The sequence below is a fragment of the Rhinolophus sinicus genome, chromosome 9 (genome assembly GCF_057876585.1).
Source record: "Rhinolophus sinicus isolate RSI-liver-muscle chromosome 9, RSI-T2T, whole genome shotgun sequence".
In the NCBI taxonomy this organism is placed as follows: Eukaryota; Metazoa; Chordata; class Mammalia; order Chiroptera; family Rhinolophidae; genus Rhinolophus; species Rhinolophus sinicus.
Window position 1 is genome coordinate 31397364 of NC_142509.1, and position 19629 is coordinate 31416992.

Below are 19629 nucleotides of genomic sequence, written 5' to 3' on the forward strand. Positions count from 1 at the left end.
CTCTGAGGACTGAACTAAGCATTTCCGGGTCCTATTTTTCAGACAGGGAAGTTAGGGTCAGGAAAGTTAGGGGACTTGGATAGGATTCCGAAGCCCGAAAATTCAAACTAGAGAGTCATGATTTGAACCCCCAAATGTCTAGATTCAATGTTCGAAGATCTAGATTTATATAGCCTTCGCCCTTACATGACCCAGTAATTTTGTTGTCTTGCCTTCTACCACTCACAACTACCCTGCTGGCTGATTTTGGCTTTCTCCGAGTTCTAACTGGCAATCTGGGTCAAATTATTTCATCTCTTGGTGCCTCAGTTTTCTCATCTGTAGAATGGGGATGATCATTCGCACCTCCTTCAAAGGGTCATTATGGGGACTAAATGAGCTCATATCACCTTTAGAACAATACCTGGCATGTGAACAATTATTACTGTTGTAGTTATTGTCATTATTATCATTATTTCTTATTGGGAATTATTTCTCCTTTTGTCTAACACATAGCTTTTCAGTACTGTCTCTTGGCTGACTTCCTGCTTCAAACGCCTAAATCTTATCATCTTTTGAAAGCTGCCACCTCTGTGAAGCCTTCCCTGGTTTCTCCAGGTCTCACAGACTTCTTACCCCTCTCCAACTCACTCCAGCCTATATCAGTTACCTCAGCCCAGAACCCTGCAGTGCTATGAATATGCCCTATTTCCAGAGTGTACTGACACATCCTACAACATGAATGAACCTTGCAAACATTATGCTAAGTGAAAGAAGCCAGTGACAAAAGATCATATCTTATTCCATTCCCATGTAATGTCAAGCACAGGGAAATCAATACCGACAGAAAGTAGCTTAGTGGTTGCTTAGGGCTGGGGGGGTGGGGGAGGCTGGGAGGTTGGGGAGATGATAACTAAAGGGTAGAGTTTCTTTTCGAGATGGTAGAAATACCATAAAATTGCCTGTGGTGGTGATTGCTCATATCTGTGAAGACAGTAAAAACCATGGAAGTATATACTTTCAATGGATGAATCCTATGGTATGTAAATTCTGTCTCAATAGAACTGTGATAAGTAATGCATAGTCAATGTTGATGCTCTAAGAAGCGAAATCAGAAGGGACATTGCTGTCAAATACAAGAATTTCTTGAATCTTGAGGAAGAAGATGCTGATAACGGCAGCGTACACCAAAGTGGTGGATATTGTTCGGATTGCTGCTGTGGCGAATTACTGCAAACTTACTGGCTTCATATAATAGAAATGTATTATTTTACGGTTCTGCAGAGCAGAGCTATGAAGTGGGTTTCACTGGGCTAAAGTCAAGGTGTTAGCAGGGCTGTATTCCTTTTGGAGGCTGGAGGGAAGACTCCGTTTTCTTGTCTTTCCCCAGCTTCTGGTTCACCTCTACTCCTTTTCTCACGGCCTCTGCACCACTCTGAACTCTGCTTCCGTTTCTAAACCTCCTTCCCCAACTCTGACCCTCTTTCCTCCCTTGGATAAGAACCCAGTGATTGGACCCATCTAGATAATCCAGGGTAATCCTCCTCTCAGGGTCATTAGTTTAATCACATCTGCAAAGTCTCTTTTATCACATAAGGTGACATATTCACAGGTACCGAGGAGTAGGGCATGGACATTTTAGGGGGCCCCTCTTCTGCCTATGAGAAGGTATTAGAGTCTCTATTCCTTTAAAAAGGAAACAGTCCCTCACCGGTCCCCTGTGATATAGTTTACCTGCCAAGACAGGAGATCTTTCCAGGTCCCTTCTGGCCTGGGGCTTCTGATGAATTCTGTAAATGCTGACTTTCTTTGCTTTTATTCCTGCTTCTTCCATTGGAATAAGTGAATATGGGTGGGGCTTGGGCTCTCAGACAAGGACGTGTGAGTCTTAGCTGTTATTACTTACCTGCTGTATGACTGTGAGAGAATGAATTGACCTCTTTAAGTCACTGTTTCCTCATCACCAAAATGAGGATTATAATATCGAGCTCATAAAATTGGTATGAAGTATAAGCAATGACCCAGGCGCATAGGAATGGTTTATTAGTTGGTAGTTATACATATTTCCCCCCATTCTCACCTGTTTCCTTTCTGTTGTAAGGGTTTGCACACTTTATTGAAAATATCTGTTCTGTCATCTATCAGTACATAGTGAGCTCCTTAAAGGAATGGATAAGGGTCCTCTCTCTCTGTATCCCCAGCGCCTTGCAAAGAACAGATGAATGGAGGAATGAATGATGGATGCAGGGATGGGTGAATAGAAGCTGATGCATCACTTTGTGGATAAATGAATAAATGGGTGCATAGATGGATAAATGATGGTTAGAAGGCTGTTTGTATTGTATATACGTATGTAGGCAGGTAGGAAGGTGGGTAGGTAGGTAGGTATGTAGGTATGTAGTTGTATATGCATGTATGGGTTCATGGATGAATGGATAAGTACGAAGATAGAGAGATAGGTATATGAATGGATAGATGAATGGATATTTGCATGGATGCATGGAAGGATAAATGGATGGATGGATGGCGTGCATGTATATACATATGAATGGATCAATGGATGGATGGAAGTTTGGATGTATGAATGAATGGTCACGTGTATGTATATGTATATGTATGAGTGCAGGCATGTATGCATTCATGGATACAGGGATAAACTGATGAATGGATTGAATAATGGGTGGATGATGGAAACATCCATGCATGTATAGATCGATGGATGATTGGCTAGTTTTATGGAAGAATGGGTGATCATTTAAACAATTGCATTCTGGCTCTTAAAACAATGTTTCCATTCTCAATCTTTATCACCAAGCGTTCTGATCCCGTCTCTGGACCGAAGCATGGGGAAAGAATATACTAGAACCATTGAGCCTATGTCCCATAAAAGGAGGCCTGGTGAAACATGGCAGCATATTAAATGGATGTGGATCAATGTGCTTGCAGGAGTGTTTACTATAATTGCCTCTAAATGACTTCTCAGTGTGATATCCCAGAGGCTGCTTCAAAGGTTGGCCCAAAGTCCTCAGCGCCAAAGGGTAAGAATAGAAGGAAGCCCACATGTCATTTGTTTCTACCCTTTCATTTTTTAGACATGGAAACCAGAAACTAGAGAAGGGAAGGGACTTGCCCAAGGTCACATAGCAGATGAGTGCCACACCTGAGACGAGAACTCAAGTGCCCACACCAGGGCTTCTGCAACAAAGTGTCACCTGGTGTCATTTGCCTTGTCAAACCTCTGTACCCAGATGGCTCTCACAGCCAACCTCTGGGAACATCCCCAGTAAGGACCTTCCCTCTCTCTTTGTTTCCAACACCCACAGGTCCCGAGAGCAACCTGAACTTGTTCCTCTCCTCTGTGACAATCGTTAACTTGGCTGCCAACACCTGGCTGGAGGAACAATGGGAAGGATTTAGAGAGACAAGGAATTTGCCTTGTGTGGGTAAATTCTGAAGATGCCCTCTGGGGTTTCAGCATTTAATGCTTTCCTCTTGTCTCCTGATTTTCTAAAGGGAAATCTTTCTTCTCTTTCCCTTTCATTAGTGGAATAAAAGGGAAAGAGACAGATACAGAGAGAGAGAGAGAGAGTTTGCCCTGGTTACTCAACAAAGGCACAGCACAAAGATTGTGTTTGCTCATCCCCGAGGCCGTGGGGCCCTGTTAGTCTTCCTGTGATCTTCAGAATGGCAGTGATGAACCGGAGGCCCTTCCTCTCTCTCCATGTCCTAGCCCTCCTTCCTCCCTCCTCCTCCCACCTTGTCTTCCGAGCTGTCCAGGGCTGCCAGGTGACTGGATATTAGGCAGGGCCGGCTGCAATGGTTTTGCAAAGCAACCCTCTCTATCACTGAATTTCTGAACTTTCCTATCTTGAAAGACTCTAAACTGTAGGATGGGAGCCCTCGCCTGCTGAGGTCACCTCATCTGGTCTCGGGGCACTTTATGGGAATAACGACAACCAATGCAGTAATAATCACTGCCGTGTACTGAGGGCCGACCATGTGCCAATCACCGCTACTGACTCAGTCCTCACCACAGCCCTGTGAGAGCTGTTCCATCAGCAGACCCATTTGACAAATAGAGAAACTGAGGCATGCAGAGCCCCCCCTCCCCCAAGCTTGGGTTCCAGCACTATTGTGTTTAATTACTGCATTATACCAGGCAAAGTACATAACACTTTACATGAATTAACTTCTTTTACCCTCTTTAAGGCCTAACTAGGTAGGTACTATCCTTCTCTCTCTTTATAGAAAGGATACTAGGCACAGAGAGGTCAAGTCACTTGCCCAAGGACACACAGCTAGTGGATGGCAGAGCTCTGTGCTGTCTTCCCCAGTGGCAGTGACTATATGGAATTATTTATGACTTGTAAATACTTTATGGAATTATAAAGTCATAAGTATTTGGGGCTGGATGGGGCTGTAAGGAACATCTAGCTGAGATATTATATATTGGGAAACAAGGCCTAGGGAGGCAAAGCAACTCACCAAAGGTCATATAGCTGGTTAGCTCCAGACTTCCTGGCAGCATTGTAGAATTATAATAATAATAATAATATAATAATGATAATTTATGTATTTTTAAATATTTTAAATTTTTATTTTAAGAATTGCAATGGACCTTGGGATCTTTTGTAAATGCACACTCTATTCTGTGTCAATCAAACTGAAAAGTCATTAAAAAGTCATTAAAATATTGTGACGTGTTAAGCAGACTGGCGTGGGCATTTGAGAACACCCCCCCCCTTTAACACACACACAACACAAAGCACACCCAACACCCACACACCAATACACACACCTTCTTCCTTGGATAGTGCTCTGGGGGGTTTGATGTGTGCAGGTGTATGTGTGTGTTTCTTTTTCCCCTTATGTGGTACTCAAAGGGAAGGTGGCCATGGGACAGCTGTGTCCTGGAGGAAATCACTCTGTCACCTCCTGAGTCCCAGCTTCCTGGGAACAAGTGTAGGTTGAACAAAGGAGAGGGAACGTGTAAAGAAAGGGACTTTGAAGCTGACTAGTTGGGTGGGGGTGTGATTATGAGAAGTGATTCTGCCTGGGAAAACTTGTGGGGATTGCACCTCTGTCTTGCCACTAAGACGGGGCAGGCCCCACTGCTCTGCAAGCTTGCGTGCTGCGGCCGGCAGAGGTGGGGCTGGATACGTGGCTCCGAGGGTGAGAAACGAAATCCTAAAGACCCTGCGCATGTCACTGATCCTAACCACATATTTAGGACCCAGAGACTGACCACATTTCATCTTAGTGATCTTCCAGAACAATGTTCCTTACTCTGGGAGTGACAAGGACGGAACCTTATATAACATTAAACCACACCATGAAAAATATCCCCTTTTTCTCTTCCTTCCCATTCTTTTTGATTTCTTCAGGTAGCAAACCCTAGTGTGGTGTTCTTACTGCTTACGTGCTAACCTCTCTTAAACAGAAAGAGTGCTCCCCTCCGGCCCAGAGACCTTCCAGAGTTATCAGATTGGAATTTACCAGCAGTGTTTTGTGTTCTTTGTGTTGATTTGTTAGGTGACTTTCTACTTGGAGCAAAGGACCCCTCCCCCCTATTTCTAATGACTGTAGCATTGTAGAGTTGCCTTTTGAAATGAGTGTATTTGACAACAAAGGGAGTTGGCATGAAGAAAATCATTAGTTACTTTCAGACAGGCAGCATATGCATGTTGCAAAAATCATGATGGTGATACAGAAATGACTGATGTCTAGGGAAGTATCAGTCTAGATGAGAAATGGAGGGACAGCAGGCAGGGTGGGTGAGCGTGGGGCAGGGATGCCTTTTTCTGGTTCACGTATGTATTAGCTGTGGGCCAGAAAGTTGGCAATGGGTAGGGAGTGATTGAGCAGCGTAACGCAGGATAAGCTTGCTGCTATAACAAAGAACTCCAAGACTTCAGGGGATTCAGCCAATGGAAGTCTATCCCTCTCACACTAAAGGCCAATCAGATGCTCCTCATCAGTGCGATGTCTTCCGTGTGGTCAGTCAGGGGCCCAGGTTCCTTCTATCTTGTGACTCCATCCCCCTCTAGGGCCTTAGTCTCTCCATTTTGCTGGCAGAGAAGCATCATGGGTAATGTTGGTGGACCTGGCCTAGATGTACACGTATCATTTCTGTCACATCGCATTGGCCAGAACTCTGGCATGTGACTATACCTAACTGCAAGCGACTCTGGGAAATATAGTCTAGCCACCTACCAGAGAGGTAAAGGAAATGGGGTGAATGAGCAGCTAGTCAGTCTCTGTCCTAGATGCTTAGTTCATTCAACCTATTTCTTCAATAGTCATTCACTATTTCAATATTTACTCATTCAGTATTTATTGAGCACCAGCCATGGGCCAAGCATTTTTGCATCTCAATTTAATTAAATCAAGTGATGACTTTACCCTTTTCATATGTGTTTGAAGATCATTTATGAGCTATGTCTGAAGAGTTAATTGCATATACTGTATTTTCAGCTAAATAGAGTGTTGACTCTACTCATTTCATGTGTTTAGAGATAATTTGTGAAATAATGCCTGAAAAATGAATCACACTTACTATCGTGTACTTAAATGATCTTTTCAGAAATAACTACCCATCTTCAGCTGAGATGCTTGAGGCCAAGGGCCATGTCTTAGGCATTCTTCCCAAGGACCTAGCACCGAGCGAGGCGCATAAATGTTTTGTGGAAAAGAATGTAGAAAAGAAGCTTCTAGAGATAACGGATGTATCAGACCTAGACTGAACTAGCAAGTTGGGTTGCCCGCTAACAACCAAGCTCTTCACCCACATCCCCATCTCCTTCGCCCAGGACAGAACCCTGGGGCTGAAAAGAAGGGTGCTCTGGGCTTAGTTCCTGCACCTCCCCTGTTGATGTTGGGGACATGCTATCTGCAAACTGCAGGTCAGGAGAGGCTGGAGACTCTAGAAATTCTTCAGGGCCTCTTATCATTGAGCCCGGTGTCCCTTCTTTTACCCAAGGCACAGGTGTTTTTTTTACCTGCGGCACAGGTGGTATTTTCTGCTTAATAAGATCTATATGAACTTAACTGTTGAACTCATCCATGTATGAATTCCTCCGAAGGGTGGGGTTTGGAGAGTTTCCCAGGGGAGTGGTGAGTATGGTTAGGTCTTTTGAAAATATTGAGTGCACCCTATCTTAAAACCATTCATTCATTCATTCACTCATTCGTTAATTTGAATATTAATTCAGCACTTCTCAATTAGACGCAGCCCTTGTAGAGTTGTGTCTTTGGACATCTGCTTTGGGGACGGTTTGCAGGTCGTGGTTCTCCCTTAACTCCACGGACACCACACCACGGCCACTCACTGTCGTCGGGTATTTCTCTTCTCCTAGTCATGTTATTCTCACAGTTAAGATATATATATTCTGGAACATTTTCCCATGTCACTCACATTATTGGTAAGTATCTTTTTCATATTTCTGGCCCACACCTGCTTGTGTTTCCAATTTCAATTCGAAAGTCACTTCCTCCGGGAAGCCCTCCTTGAAGCCCTCCTTGAAACCCAGGTACCTTCAGGATCCCCTGGTATGTACCAGCAGTTCCCCTTCACATTTCCTTTCACTGTTTGTAATTTCAGGTTTATTTGTGTGAGCCTTCGCTTGATCTCTCTTTTCCTTACGTGACTGGAAGCTTCGTGAGAACAGGGCCTGGGTGAGCTTGGACTCCCCGCTGTGCTCCCCTGGTCCTGTCGGGCATTGAGGAACGATCAATTTCATTTCTTCTGTTCCCACCGGGCTGTAGAATATAGAAGACTTCCTTCTTTGACACATTTCTTATCTTGACTAAAAATGCATTTCTAGAACCTGACATTTAGGGTTTTCCATGATGAAGACACCAAACTGGGGGACAGTTCCCATCATCTGTCCTTCCAGATACAAGTTGAAATATATTTTTTAAAAATGGCTTTGAAAAAAGGTAAACCTGACCTCAAATCTTCCTTTTGCTCCTTGCTAGCTGTGTGACCTTGGGCAAGCTATTTCACCGCTCTGAGCCTCAGCTTTCTCTCCTGAAAATTGCTCCCTACCTGTTAGGATAAAATGGGACACTGTACAGAGCCCCACATGATACCTGGCACACAGTAGGCTCTTGATGACTACGGCTTGCACCTCTCCTCCCAGATGCAGGTTAGACTGCTGCCACACTGCTGTCCGTCAAGAGCGGCGGTGGGAAACAAGCCGCAGACAGGCACACTGAGTTAATGGCCTCACTGTCCTGGCTGCTGACCTCACTGGGGCCAAGGCTTGTTTGCCTTGGAAGGTGTGCTGATGGCTCCCAAGGTAGTTTGTTTAACTGATGGCCTTTAAGGGCTGGGGCAAGGGATTGGGAGACCCAGAGGCTCCTGGTCAGGTCAAAGGGGCTGGACGGACAAGCTGGGACAGAAGCTTGGTGATGCATCGATCCAAAGTGGAGTGACTGGTTAATCTCAGTTGCTTTTGGAGTGATGGCTGGAGGTGCCACCTATGGAGACAGGTCGGGCCTTTTAAGTCCTGGGCCGTGGCTTAGGCATTTCAACACTCTGGGCAGGAGGAGGTATTCGTGAAGGCCACAGTTTTAGGCAGTGATTTTCCAGGCCCAAAGGTGTTCCTGCTACTCTTGATGTTGGAATGTTGGACAGCAGGTGTTGGTGATGGCTTCACATGGCACATCTGGCCCCAGGAGGCATGTAACCTTTTCTTTCTTATTCATCACCTTCATTAATTACTAGCTATTGCACTCTCACGGTGCACTAAGTACCAAGATCTGGAAGCATTTGCAGTTGCGTTCACTTACCACCCTTGGCGCGCTGCTCATAGGCAGAGTGCAAATTGAATTATAATGTTAAATGCATCCAAGGTGCTTATTAAAAGGAGTCCTATGGGGGAATTAGTCAATAAGCAATGAATTATTTTTCTACATAAGCATCTTTATAATGTAAATTTGGCTGTTGGTCATCATCCATCTATTTACCCACCCTTTTACTCATTCCCTCGTTCATACCTGTGCTCCTTATTTACTCATCTATTGATTTATTCATTTATTTATCCAGTGTTTCATCCATTCTTCCATATTTTCATGTATCGATCCATCTGCCCATCTATCTACCCATTTTTCTATCTATGCATCCAGCCATCCGTGCATTTTTCCATCTACCCACCCACCCAACACCTATTCATTCACTCACTTTCTCTTATATTCTTTAATTAATTATTCCTTCAACAGGCTTTAACTGAGGTCTCACTCTGTCCCTAGTCTTATTCTAAGTAATGGGAAGATAAAGCCCTGGCTTTTCAGAAGCACATGCTCTTACGTCAGAAATCAACATATAACTGGATAATTACCACCCAGAAGGACAAGTCAAAATTAGGGTTTCTTAAGGTGGAGCATAGGTTCCTGCCAAGTAAATGTCAGTAAAGCAGCCGATTCCCAGAGTGTCCCAGGACAAGCTCTTGTACTTTTAAGGTGAGAGGGACGGAGTACGTGAAACTGCGAGAAGATGTCAGGTTAGCCCTTCACTTTTCAGAATCTTTAGCCCCTTGTACATTATCCGTCAGGTTTTCAACCCCTTTCTTTTTCTAGCAATCTCACTTCTAGAACTCAGCTTGGAAACAACCCAAATGTCCAGCTACAGAGAACTGTTTATATCTGTTATGGTACATTTAAACAATAGGGGACTTTTGAAACGCATAAGGTACAAGTTTATGGGCTGATGTGGAAAAGAGTTCAAGATATACCGGGGGTGCCAGAAAATGTATTCAAGTGGAACACTTTGGTCAGTGTTGCTCAAGCAGTAGTTCGCCATCATCAGAAGTGTCTGGACGCTGATGGGAACCACTTTGAGCACCTCTTGTCATTGCAGAAGTCAAACGTGACGTGTGTTCATCTTTTGTTATTGGTATATATTGAGTGTTACAATTTTAATAGTTTTCTTTTCTTAAAATGCATATACATTTTTTTTGGCACCCTCTGTATTTTTCAATACAGAAAATTAAGCTACAGAACAGTGTGTCTATAGAGTCACTCTGTGAGGCCATATGAGATGACACGGATGTGACCACGTCTCTCCCCTGTTTATAAAGATCCTCGCTTTGTTTGGGGCTGCAAAGAGAAGCTTTCAAATAGAGCCAGGGTCTGCCTTTTGTTCCCCAAATCTAGAGCCGTGTCTGGCACAGAATACGCATTCAACAAATATTTGTTGACTGACTACATGGATACATGATAAAATAACAAACTGGCATTATTTACTTTGACAGGAGGAATGAAAGGTTTTGTTAGGGACTTTTGGCTTTTATTTTATTACATAAAATACACGGATGTTTTACTGCAAAACTTTTAAAATTTAAAAACAAAGCACAAAAAAAGAATCCCACAAAGCCTTCAGTCTCTCTGCTCTCCGGGAAGAGATTACACAGTTGGGGTGACATGTCTCCATTTATCCAAACTGTTTTTCATGTCCAATTAAGGAAGGAGGCCTTCTGTGTTTCAAGCTGTCCCTATCCCATGGGGGAATGCCAGACCTGTCGGAGAAAACAAACAGCAACGTGTGTGTGTGTGTGTGTGTGTGTGTGTGTGTGTGTGTGTGTGTGTTCCGGCCCAGGCACTTAGGCCCATAAAACCCCGGACCCCCTTTCTGGGGTAGGCGCCTACATTAGGGAGCCCATCTGACCTCTTGCACAATGCCAGGGACAGCTCAGCAGCTTAGAAAAAAGAAGAAAACAAACAAAAAGTCAGCCGAGTCTGTTTGTTCTGAGGAAACTCAAAGAGGTGTTTGACAGTCAGTAAATGCCAGCTTGGCTGTTGTTTTTAATCTATAATATAACAGGGGAGGCGGGAGGCCAGGGCAGAGTTGGGGGTGGGGGGTGGGGAGGAGGGGAATTAAGGAAGAAGAGTGGAGAAAGAAAGGGTATTGCTGGGTGCGGGGAGCTCATTCAAAGAGTGCAAGCCAAGCAGATTGAGTCAACTGGATAGGGGACCTTTGAGGGAACTGATTTGGGACCTATCCTAGGAGCTCTTCGGTGTCCTTTATTCATTCACTTACTTATTTAATCGTTCATTCGTGTCCTTTCTTTAACCCACCTCCCAGCCTCCCTCCTGCCTTTCTTCTCTCTTTACAACTATTTATTTAGTACCTACTATGTACTAAGCACTGTTCTGGGCACTGAGAAATATGGTAGTAAATAAATCAATTGCAGACCTCACTCATGATGTATGAGGTCGGACAATTAAGTTTGTGAACTCATCCTAGAAAAAGTGCTACATATCTCATTGCTGAATATCACTGTGGTCACCTTTGAAGTACTCCCCTTGGGAAGCTATGCGCCGACACCAGTCCACCCTTCAAAGCAGTTTTGGAACTCTTTTTCTGGAATGGCCGTCAGAGCTATCGTCGTATTACCCTTGATGTCTTGAATGTCATCAAAATGTCTTCCTTTCAATATTTCCTTTATCCTCAGGTAAAGAAAGAAGTCATTGGGGCCAGATCACGTCAGTAGGGAGGGTGTTCCAATACAGTTATTTGTTTACTGGCTAAAAACTCCCTCACAGACAGTGCCGTGTGAGCTGGTACATTGTTGTGATGCAAGAGCCATGAATTGTTGGTGAAAAGTTCAGGTCGTTTTCGTCTAATTTTTTCACTCAGCCTTTTCAGCACTTCCAAATAGGAAACTTGGTTAACTGTTTGTCCAGTTGGTACAAATTCATAATGATATCAAAAAAGGTTAGCAACAAGTTTGCGAACTTAATTATCAGAGCTTGTATCTGTACTGGCCCCATTTTAGAGATAAGGAAACTGAGGAGCAGAGAAGGGAAGTAATGAGGCCCCAGGTGTTCATGATTGTGGCATGCCATTTCGTGCCACATGCCTTTGTCAGGCTGCTGCCTCTGCTTGGGACACGCTTTCCCCCACCCACCCTGCCAGTCAGGTATACACATCCCCATGTTTTTCAAGGCTCAGCTCACATCTTGCCTTTTCTATGTATCCCTTTAGGCTCGCTGCAAGGAGGATTGGTGACTCTTCTTTGGTGTCCCCAGTATTTTTACAACACACTTTTCATTCTTCACCTTTTTCTTTTAGCCTTGTAATAATTCAAGCATACAGAATAACACAGTAAACAAATCTTACCAACACCTATGAATACACATCTGTACAGCTACTCTCTGTACGTCTTTTGAGTTGTGAATTGTCTGAAAATTGAGCTACCTGTGAAAGGTACTAGAATGTTGTTGATGTATGGATTCATGGGTTGCAAGAAATCATGTCAGATTCATGAGGTCAGATTTTCTAATGCAAGATGATAGTATATTCCAATCAATTTGTGGGAAAGTGGCCACCACTATTAAAACACTACCATCATCATTATCACCAGCACCACTACCACCACCACCACCAATAATAGCAACACCAGCCGCAACATCACCAAACCACCACCACTGTTATCATCACACTACCACCACCACCACCACCACCACCATCACCACCATCACTGCTGCCTCCACCACCACCACTGTCACCATCACCACTACAATCACTGTCAACACCACAATCACCATCACCACCACTGCCACCATCACCACCACCACCACCACCACCACCTTCACCACCATCACTGCTGCCTCCACCACCACCACTGTCACCATCACCACCACAATCACTGTCAACACCACAATCATCATCACCACCGCTGCCACCATCACCATCACCACCACCATCACCGCCACCACCACTATCACCACCACCACCACCACCACCACCATCACTGCCACCATCACCATCACCACCACCACCACCATCACCACCATTACCACCATCACATCACTACCATTACTACTGTCACCACCACCACCAAGTATACCACTGTCACCACCACCAGCAACAATACCATTGCCACTACCAGCAGCAGCATCAACCCATCAACACCACCACCGTTGCCACCACCACCACCATTGCCATCAACACCTTCGCCAGTACCACCAGCATCACCATCACCATTATTAACAGGAATAATAACCAGCAACAGTTCCAACAAAGAAAACCAGGAAACCTTGCTTTTCTGTTTCTGAAGCTATTTCTTCACCATACACAGGCACTGTGCTAGGTGGTAAGGAAACGAGGGTGAGTGGCAAATGCTCTCTGACCTCCAGGGTCTCATCATCAAGTGCATAGAGCTAAAATAAGTGGTCTCATTGGACCAAGGAACTAATAGTGTCCGAATGGAGAGACAGTGCACATCTGAGAGGGAATAGGGATAAAGATGGTCCATTTGATAAAGGAGGTAGAATTGGAGAAGGACCCCAAAGGGTGTGTCAGATTTCCCCTTGACCACGAACAGCAAATGGAATGTTCCATTTCCTCTGCCCATTGTAGACATTCATAAGCCACCTAAGCAGACTTTACAAGTGAACCTGAAGGTGGCCCTAGAATCCACTTCAGTGCAGGACTACTAGCAGCCCAACCAGCTACAATGACCTGGATTTGGCTCTCAAGATTATCCCTATTTGCCTGCCCTAAATTAGAGGGCAAGTGCCTTAGGGCAGGCACCCAGCTTGCTAACTTAACTGTTACATTCCTGTGGCTGGGCCATGGGTCTGACTCAGGAATGGCTTTGAGTATCATTGAATGAGGGGATGAATGAATGGGGAGAAGAGAGTAGTGTCCATGGAAAGCATGGCATGGCAAGAAACCTGGGAGCAGGAAATTGTGGTATGTGTCTTGGGAACAGCATGTAGGTTGTGAATGTGAATGAAGAGGGAGAAAAAGAACATATTTTGGATGCCCTTGAATGCAACCCCTGAAGGCTTTTGAGAAGGAAAATAGCATGACGTGAGTTTTTCCTCATAACCTGGAGGGAGGGAGTATTGCCATTTTATAGATAGGAAAACTGAGGCATGGAGAAAAGTAACTCACCCAGCATCAGGCATATAGTAACTGGTCATGAATATCTGAATGGGTTAAATCTATTTCTGCAGGAAATTGGGGAAACATTCCCCCCTTGTCTCACAGTATTTTAGCTAAATTTTCTTTATTTCTGGTTAGAACCAAAGGATTCGTTCCTTTCTTTCTGTAGCAGTGGGGGGCAAGAAACTCATCTTTTATGAGGCTGACGGCAGCTGTTCTTCCCCCCACCCAGCTGTCTTTTCCTGAAATAAGATAGGGAAAGAATTAGAAATTTTCACAGATACCAGGAAAATAGCCCTGGGGTTGGAGATCTGAGTTTGAATCCCAGCTCATCCATCACACTGTCTAGGTAACCGTAGCAACCAACTTCACCACTTCGCTTCCGTTCCTCATCCGTGAATGAAAGCACACCCTTCTCCATTCTTGGTTCATGTGATCATAATGAAGACTGGTGAGTCGTCTACAGGCATGAAAACACTCTGTGTGATCTACACATATATAGAGCCTGCAGTGTGTTTGTCCTGTGTGACAGGTACCATGTTTATAATCACATGGTTATAGCTATAGTTACTCTTGAGTGTTTGTCTCCTGAACTCAGTTGGTCAGGAGTTGATTTGGAGACCTCTCATACACACTTTCAACCCCTTTGCCTTACCTGTCCTTTATGTCAGGGACTATGCAGGGTCTTAATCACATTTCACGCAGGTGCAATGCACAGGGCTTCACCCCAGGACCACTCTGTGTACCTCTCACTTCTGGCTCCAGGTGTTTTCTTTGGGTGTCACAATATAGGAACCATAGAGAATCACCTAAGGCATCATCCTGGAAATGGCGGGCGTCAAACCCGTTGGGTGGTCCTGTAATCGGGGGGGATGCGAGCATGAGATGAAGCCTCCCTCCTCCTTGTCGCAGACAGACGGGCCTGAGGTCCACTTCATGTGACTTCTCAAATAGTCCTGGAGCTCCATGTGGGCCCACTCAATGGCAACACATTCTTCGACTGGCTCTCTTTCCGTCCCCATTCCGCTCACCCATCCCTCACTTGCTCTCTGGGACCACACTTGGCCATCCAAGTACTAACACATACATCTTTGTCTCAGCCTCTCTTTTCCAGGAAACCCAGGCTTAAATAGTGTTGCATCTAGAATTTGAAATTGTGATTATTTCCCCTGCCACTCATCTTGTATCCCCCTCCAAAGGTCCTGGCACGGTATCTGGCACATAGCAGGTGTTCAATAAATACTTAGTGAATTCATGAACAAAGTAGTGAGATGCTTGTATCTCAAAGAGATAATGCAAGAAAAAATGGATTTATGGACCTCAGTAGCTAAATATAGTGATTGTGGATAAAGATTCTGGAACTCAGAAGCACGATTCAAATATCAGCTCTGGCCACATGTTAGCTGTGTTACCCCACATAAGTCAGGTGGCCTCTCCATACCTCAGTTTCCTCATTGGGAAAATGAATAAAATAGTATGTCCCACATAGAATAATTCAATGACATTCTTTATGTAAAGTACTTGGCACACAGCAATAAGTTAATAAGTGGTATTATTATTCTTAGTAATAGTAGTCATACAGATATTACATGAGAAAGAATATATTAGAAAGTTGTAGGGTAGGATTCAAAGGCATATGTGTGACCTTGGGCTCATCACTGAATGCCACCACCATCACCACCAGCCCCCCCCCCTTTTTTTTAACTTTCTTTATACAGGGATAATAATTCCTAACCCATCCACATCTTATGTGATCATTTTAAGAGTACTTCACAAAGTATAAACAGATCTAGAAATGGAAGGGACTTTTTTTCCTTCGTTATTAGTGGTAGATGGTGCCATCCCGAAAGCATGACTGAGGGCTGAAGGAAGTCCTCCTCTTTGGGAAGATGGAAATTCATTCATCATTTCTGAAAGGTGATCTCGCCCGCTGAGATGTAAATCCCCCAGACATGGGAAGGGAAACCAAGTTCCTGGAGTCCTGAAAGGTGAAACTGGCACCATATTTCACATGTGGCTGAAGCCCATTAGCGCTGATGAAAACAGGATTTTTAAAGGACGTGCTTCTTTCATCCCTTAACCTTGTTCAATGGACCTGTGGCCAAGAGCTGGAGTGTTGTTTGCAGCCAAAGAATTCCTGGTATTTCCCATGATTCACTGGGCTGAAACATAGGAGGGATTTCTTATTGCCTCATCTGCAGACTAGAGGTAATGTTGCTCCTCCTTTGATAACATATCATCTTAGTTTATACAAAACACCTCTCTGACTTCATTGCATTGCATTGTATTGTGTCATAGGCATTGTGTTTTCTGTGTTAATCCCAATCCCCACTCTTGTTTCCCTTTCACACTAAAGGCATCTCACAGGCATTCACTTTCATATGTCTAAAATATGCCCTTAAATATTTTTCCTTTAAAAACACACAGTAAGTTTGTGTGGACACACTTCATTTTACATAAAAGTCCGTGAGCTATCAATCGGATTTTGTTACTTAATTTTTTTTACTCAGCACCTTGTTTTTAAAACTCTCATTGTTGCTGTGTGAACGTATTAAAATATATGTGTATATTTTGTGTATGTGTATTTGTTCTAACTAATGCCTAGGGGTTTCATAGTGTACACTCCCCACATTTTCTGTATCATTCCCCTAGAGATGGACACCTAGGTTGTTTCTAATTTCTCTCCACCACAACCAGCGCTATAAAGAACTGTGAAAGATTTCTCCTGGAGGTACATTATTGGATCCTAAGATCTATCATACTTAAATCAACATAGATGTTATTCAAGTCATGTTGATAAACATGCCAAAGCCACTTGGTGGGTAACTTTGCCCAAGCCCCTTTTCTGTATGGGTATATATTTCCCTTCATTTGTATAAAGAAGGGATTTGGATGAGAAAGTCTCTAAGGGCTCTCCCTGCATTTAGATTCTACTGCTAATTTTCAAGCCAGCTGTGTTTATCAAACAAATGGAAGAAAAGTTGGACGAATTATGGTAGTCCATCATCCAAATATTTGGAAGTAGGCAGTTGTTCAGCATCTTGTAGACACCACCTACGAGGCTTTTGCCTGTGTTTTTAGGGGCTATTTCAGGGGTATTTGTGTTCTTTGAGTTTCCCAAGAATTCTTTTTCTCTTAAGAGAGCTAACGCAGATTCAGGCTTACAGGGGTCCTGCAGTCCCTTAAGAATTTGGGCTTCAATTTTGTTCAACTTAGGGTTGGTATCTGTCTGTCCGTCTGTCCATCCGTCTGTCCATCCATCCATCCATCCATCCATCCATCCTATCTACCTCCCCTATCTATTTATCCATTTAGCTATGTTTCTATCATTATCTGTCTTTCTGTCTGTCTGTCTGTCTGTCTGTCTGTCTGTCTGTATCTATCTATCTATCTATCTATCTATCTATCTATCTATCTATCTATCCATCCATCCATCCATCTACCTGTCATCTATCTATCATCTCTATTATATCCATTATCACTGTTATATCGATCTAGTATCTGTATCATTTATCTACCTGTTTATTAATGGGGGGGTTCAGTATTTGTGGGGTTAATGAGAACATTGTCTCTGAATTCAAATAACATGATTTGGACAGATCTGGGTTGAAGTAACTAGCTGTTTAACCTTGAGCCAGAAAGCACTTCTTGGCACCTCAATTTCCCTATCTACATATTACACAATGAGGATGGTAATGCTTATATTACTGACTCATTGTGAAGATCAAATGAGACCATGTGTAGCAAAAATTTAGCTCAGGACCTAGCACAGAGTAAACCCTGTGGTAGGTTCCAAAAAATAAATAAATAAAAAGCCACAAATATTTTTATATTGTCCCCATGGAGAAATGGGGGTCTGTGACCCTTCCCATTGAATCTGAGTGGGCTTATGCCTGCTTTGACCAATAGACAATGACAGTAAGTGGCACTATATGACTCCGGGCTAGGTCATAAAAGGCAATGCAACTTTTGCCTTATTTGCTGGAACACTTGCCACCAGGAAAGAAGTCTAACTGCCCTGAGGCTGCCATCTTGGAGAAGTCACTGGTAGGTGCTTCGGCTAACAGTTTTATTGGAACCCAGCTTTCTGCTGTCTTAGCAAATTTCAGTGATACAGTACAGTGTTATCAACTCTAGTCACCATGTTTTACATTAGATCCTCTGACTTTTTTCATCTTAGAGCTGAAAGTTTGTACCCTTTTACCAGCCTCCCTCTATTTCTCCACCCCTCAGAACCTGGAGACCTTTTCGACTCCTGTCTCGAGGAGGTTGACTTTTTTCTTTTTTTGTAGGTTCCACATACAAGTGAGACCATGCAGTATTTGTCTTTCTCTGTCTGGTTTATTTCACTTAGCATCATGCCCTCCAGGTTCATCCATGTTGTTGCGAACGGCAAAATTTCCTTCTTTTTTATGGATGAATAATAGGCCATTATATATATGTACCACGTTTTCTCGGTCCATTCATCTGTTGAAGGACACTTAGGTCCGTCCCTAACTTGGGCTGTTGTAAATAATACTACAATGAATATGGGAGGACAGCTGTTTCTTTGAGATAATGGTTTTGTTGGGAAGACAGTCTAACATTGATAATACCTAACATTTACCCAGCGCTTACTGTGTACCTGCTACTGTGTGAAGTGCTTTATAGGTATACCTTCATCTGGTAGTCTTGTATTTATATTATAGCAATGAGGACACAGAAGCGTAGGTAATTTCTCCAAGATCGTGTAGCTAACAAGTTGCTAAACTTGAATCTGAACTCTGGTCTCTCTGACCCCTATAATGAGTGTTCCTAGAATGACCACTCTGGACATTGTAGTTGAAGAGACAACATTCATTGCTGGTTACTTGTGGGGACATTGATCGTGTCCCTTGACCAGAAAAGTGTCCATCCTTTACTACCCCCTTTCCTACTTCCCGTTTGAAAACAAACCCTGTTGTACCAGAAAAACCATCTGATAGCAACTCTCCCAGAGGTAGCAGTCGGGGGTAAAACTTTCCTGGAGAAACCCAAGAGCAAGGGACCTTCAAGTGTCCGTCACTGGAAGGAAACTTCTTTGTGAAGGGATAATGCGAAGGTATACGATTTCTCAAAATGGTGAGAGGCCTCCAATACACTGAGGCAGCGCCCCCTTCCCCGACCTCCCACTCCACATCTGAGGGCGCCAGATGCTTTGGTCTTAGCAGGTCCGGAAATGGAGGGAAGACCCTTAGGCCTCTTCTCCTGGCCCACCCCCCATCTTAAATCCATAACGTAAGTGAGCGTAACCATAAAGCCACTAATAAAAACATCTCCACCGGCTCTATTTACCCAGCTGTGTATCTCAGGATCTGCTGCTGACATTTTTAATACTCTCATTTCTCTGTCTTCCAACAGGATTCATTTGAGGCAGCCCACAGGGAAGGGTGTCGCTGAGGAAACAAAACCCAGGCCCCCCAGGCCTCTCACTGAGGGGACTGAAGTATGCTGGGAAAACACTTCCACTTGAGGAGCACAAAGGACCCCAGGAGTCGAGGAAGCTGGCCTGAGGCCAACCGGAGGTATCAGGGAGGCTGGGCCCTAAGAGGGCGGTCTGTGGATGGGGGGGCTTCAGAGCACTGAGCTCCCAATGCTCAGATAAACAGCACTCCCGGCTTTGGCTGCAGAGAGGGCGTTGTCCATTGAAGTCAGATGGCAGCAATGATGGGGAGCCTCTGGTTTTTTTTAAACCTTTGTATGAATTATACTGTCGTTCATAACGGAAAAGAAATGCA

The 19629-nt window shown here is 44.0% G+C and overlaps 1 long non-coding RNA gene across 1 annotated transcript in view; it reads left to right on the plus strand.

The window, feature by feature from the left end:
• Positions 1 to 19410, plus strand: part of LOC148757330 (uncharacterized) — a 222979-nt gene extending 203569 nt beyond the window's left edge. Inside the window, exon 4 of the long non-coding RNA XR_016022455.1 lies at positions 19253 to 19410. This is a non-coding gene — a long non-coding RNA (uncharacterized LOC148757330). The remainder of the gene's footprint in view (positions 1 to 19252) is intronic.
• Positions 19411 to 19629: the final 219 nt, after the last annotated feature.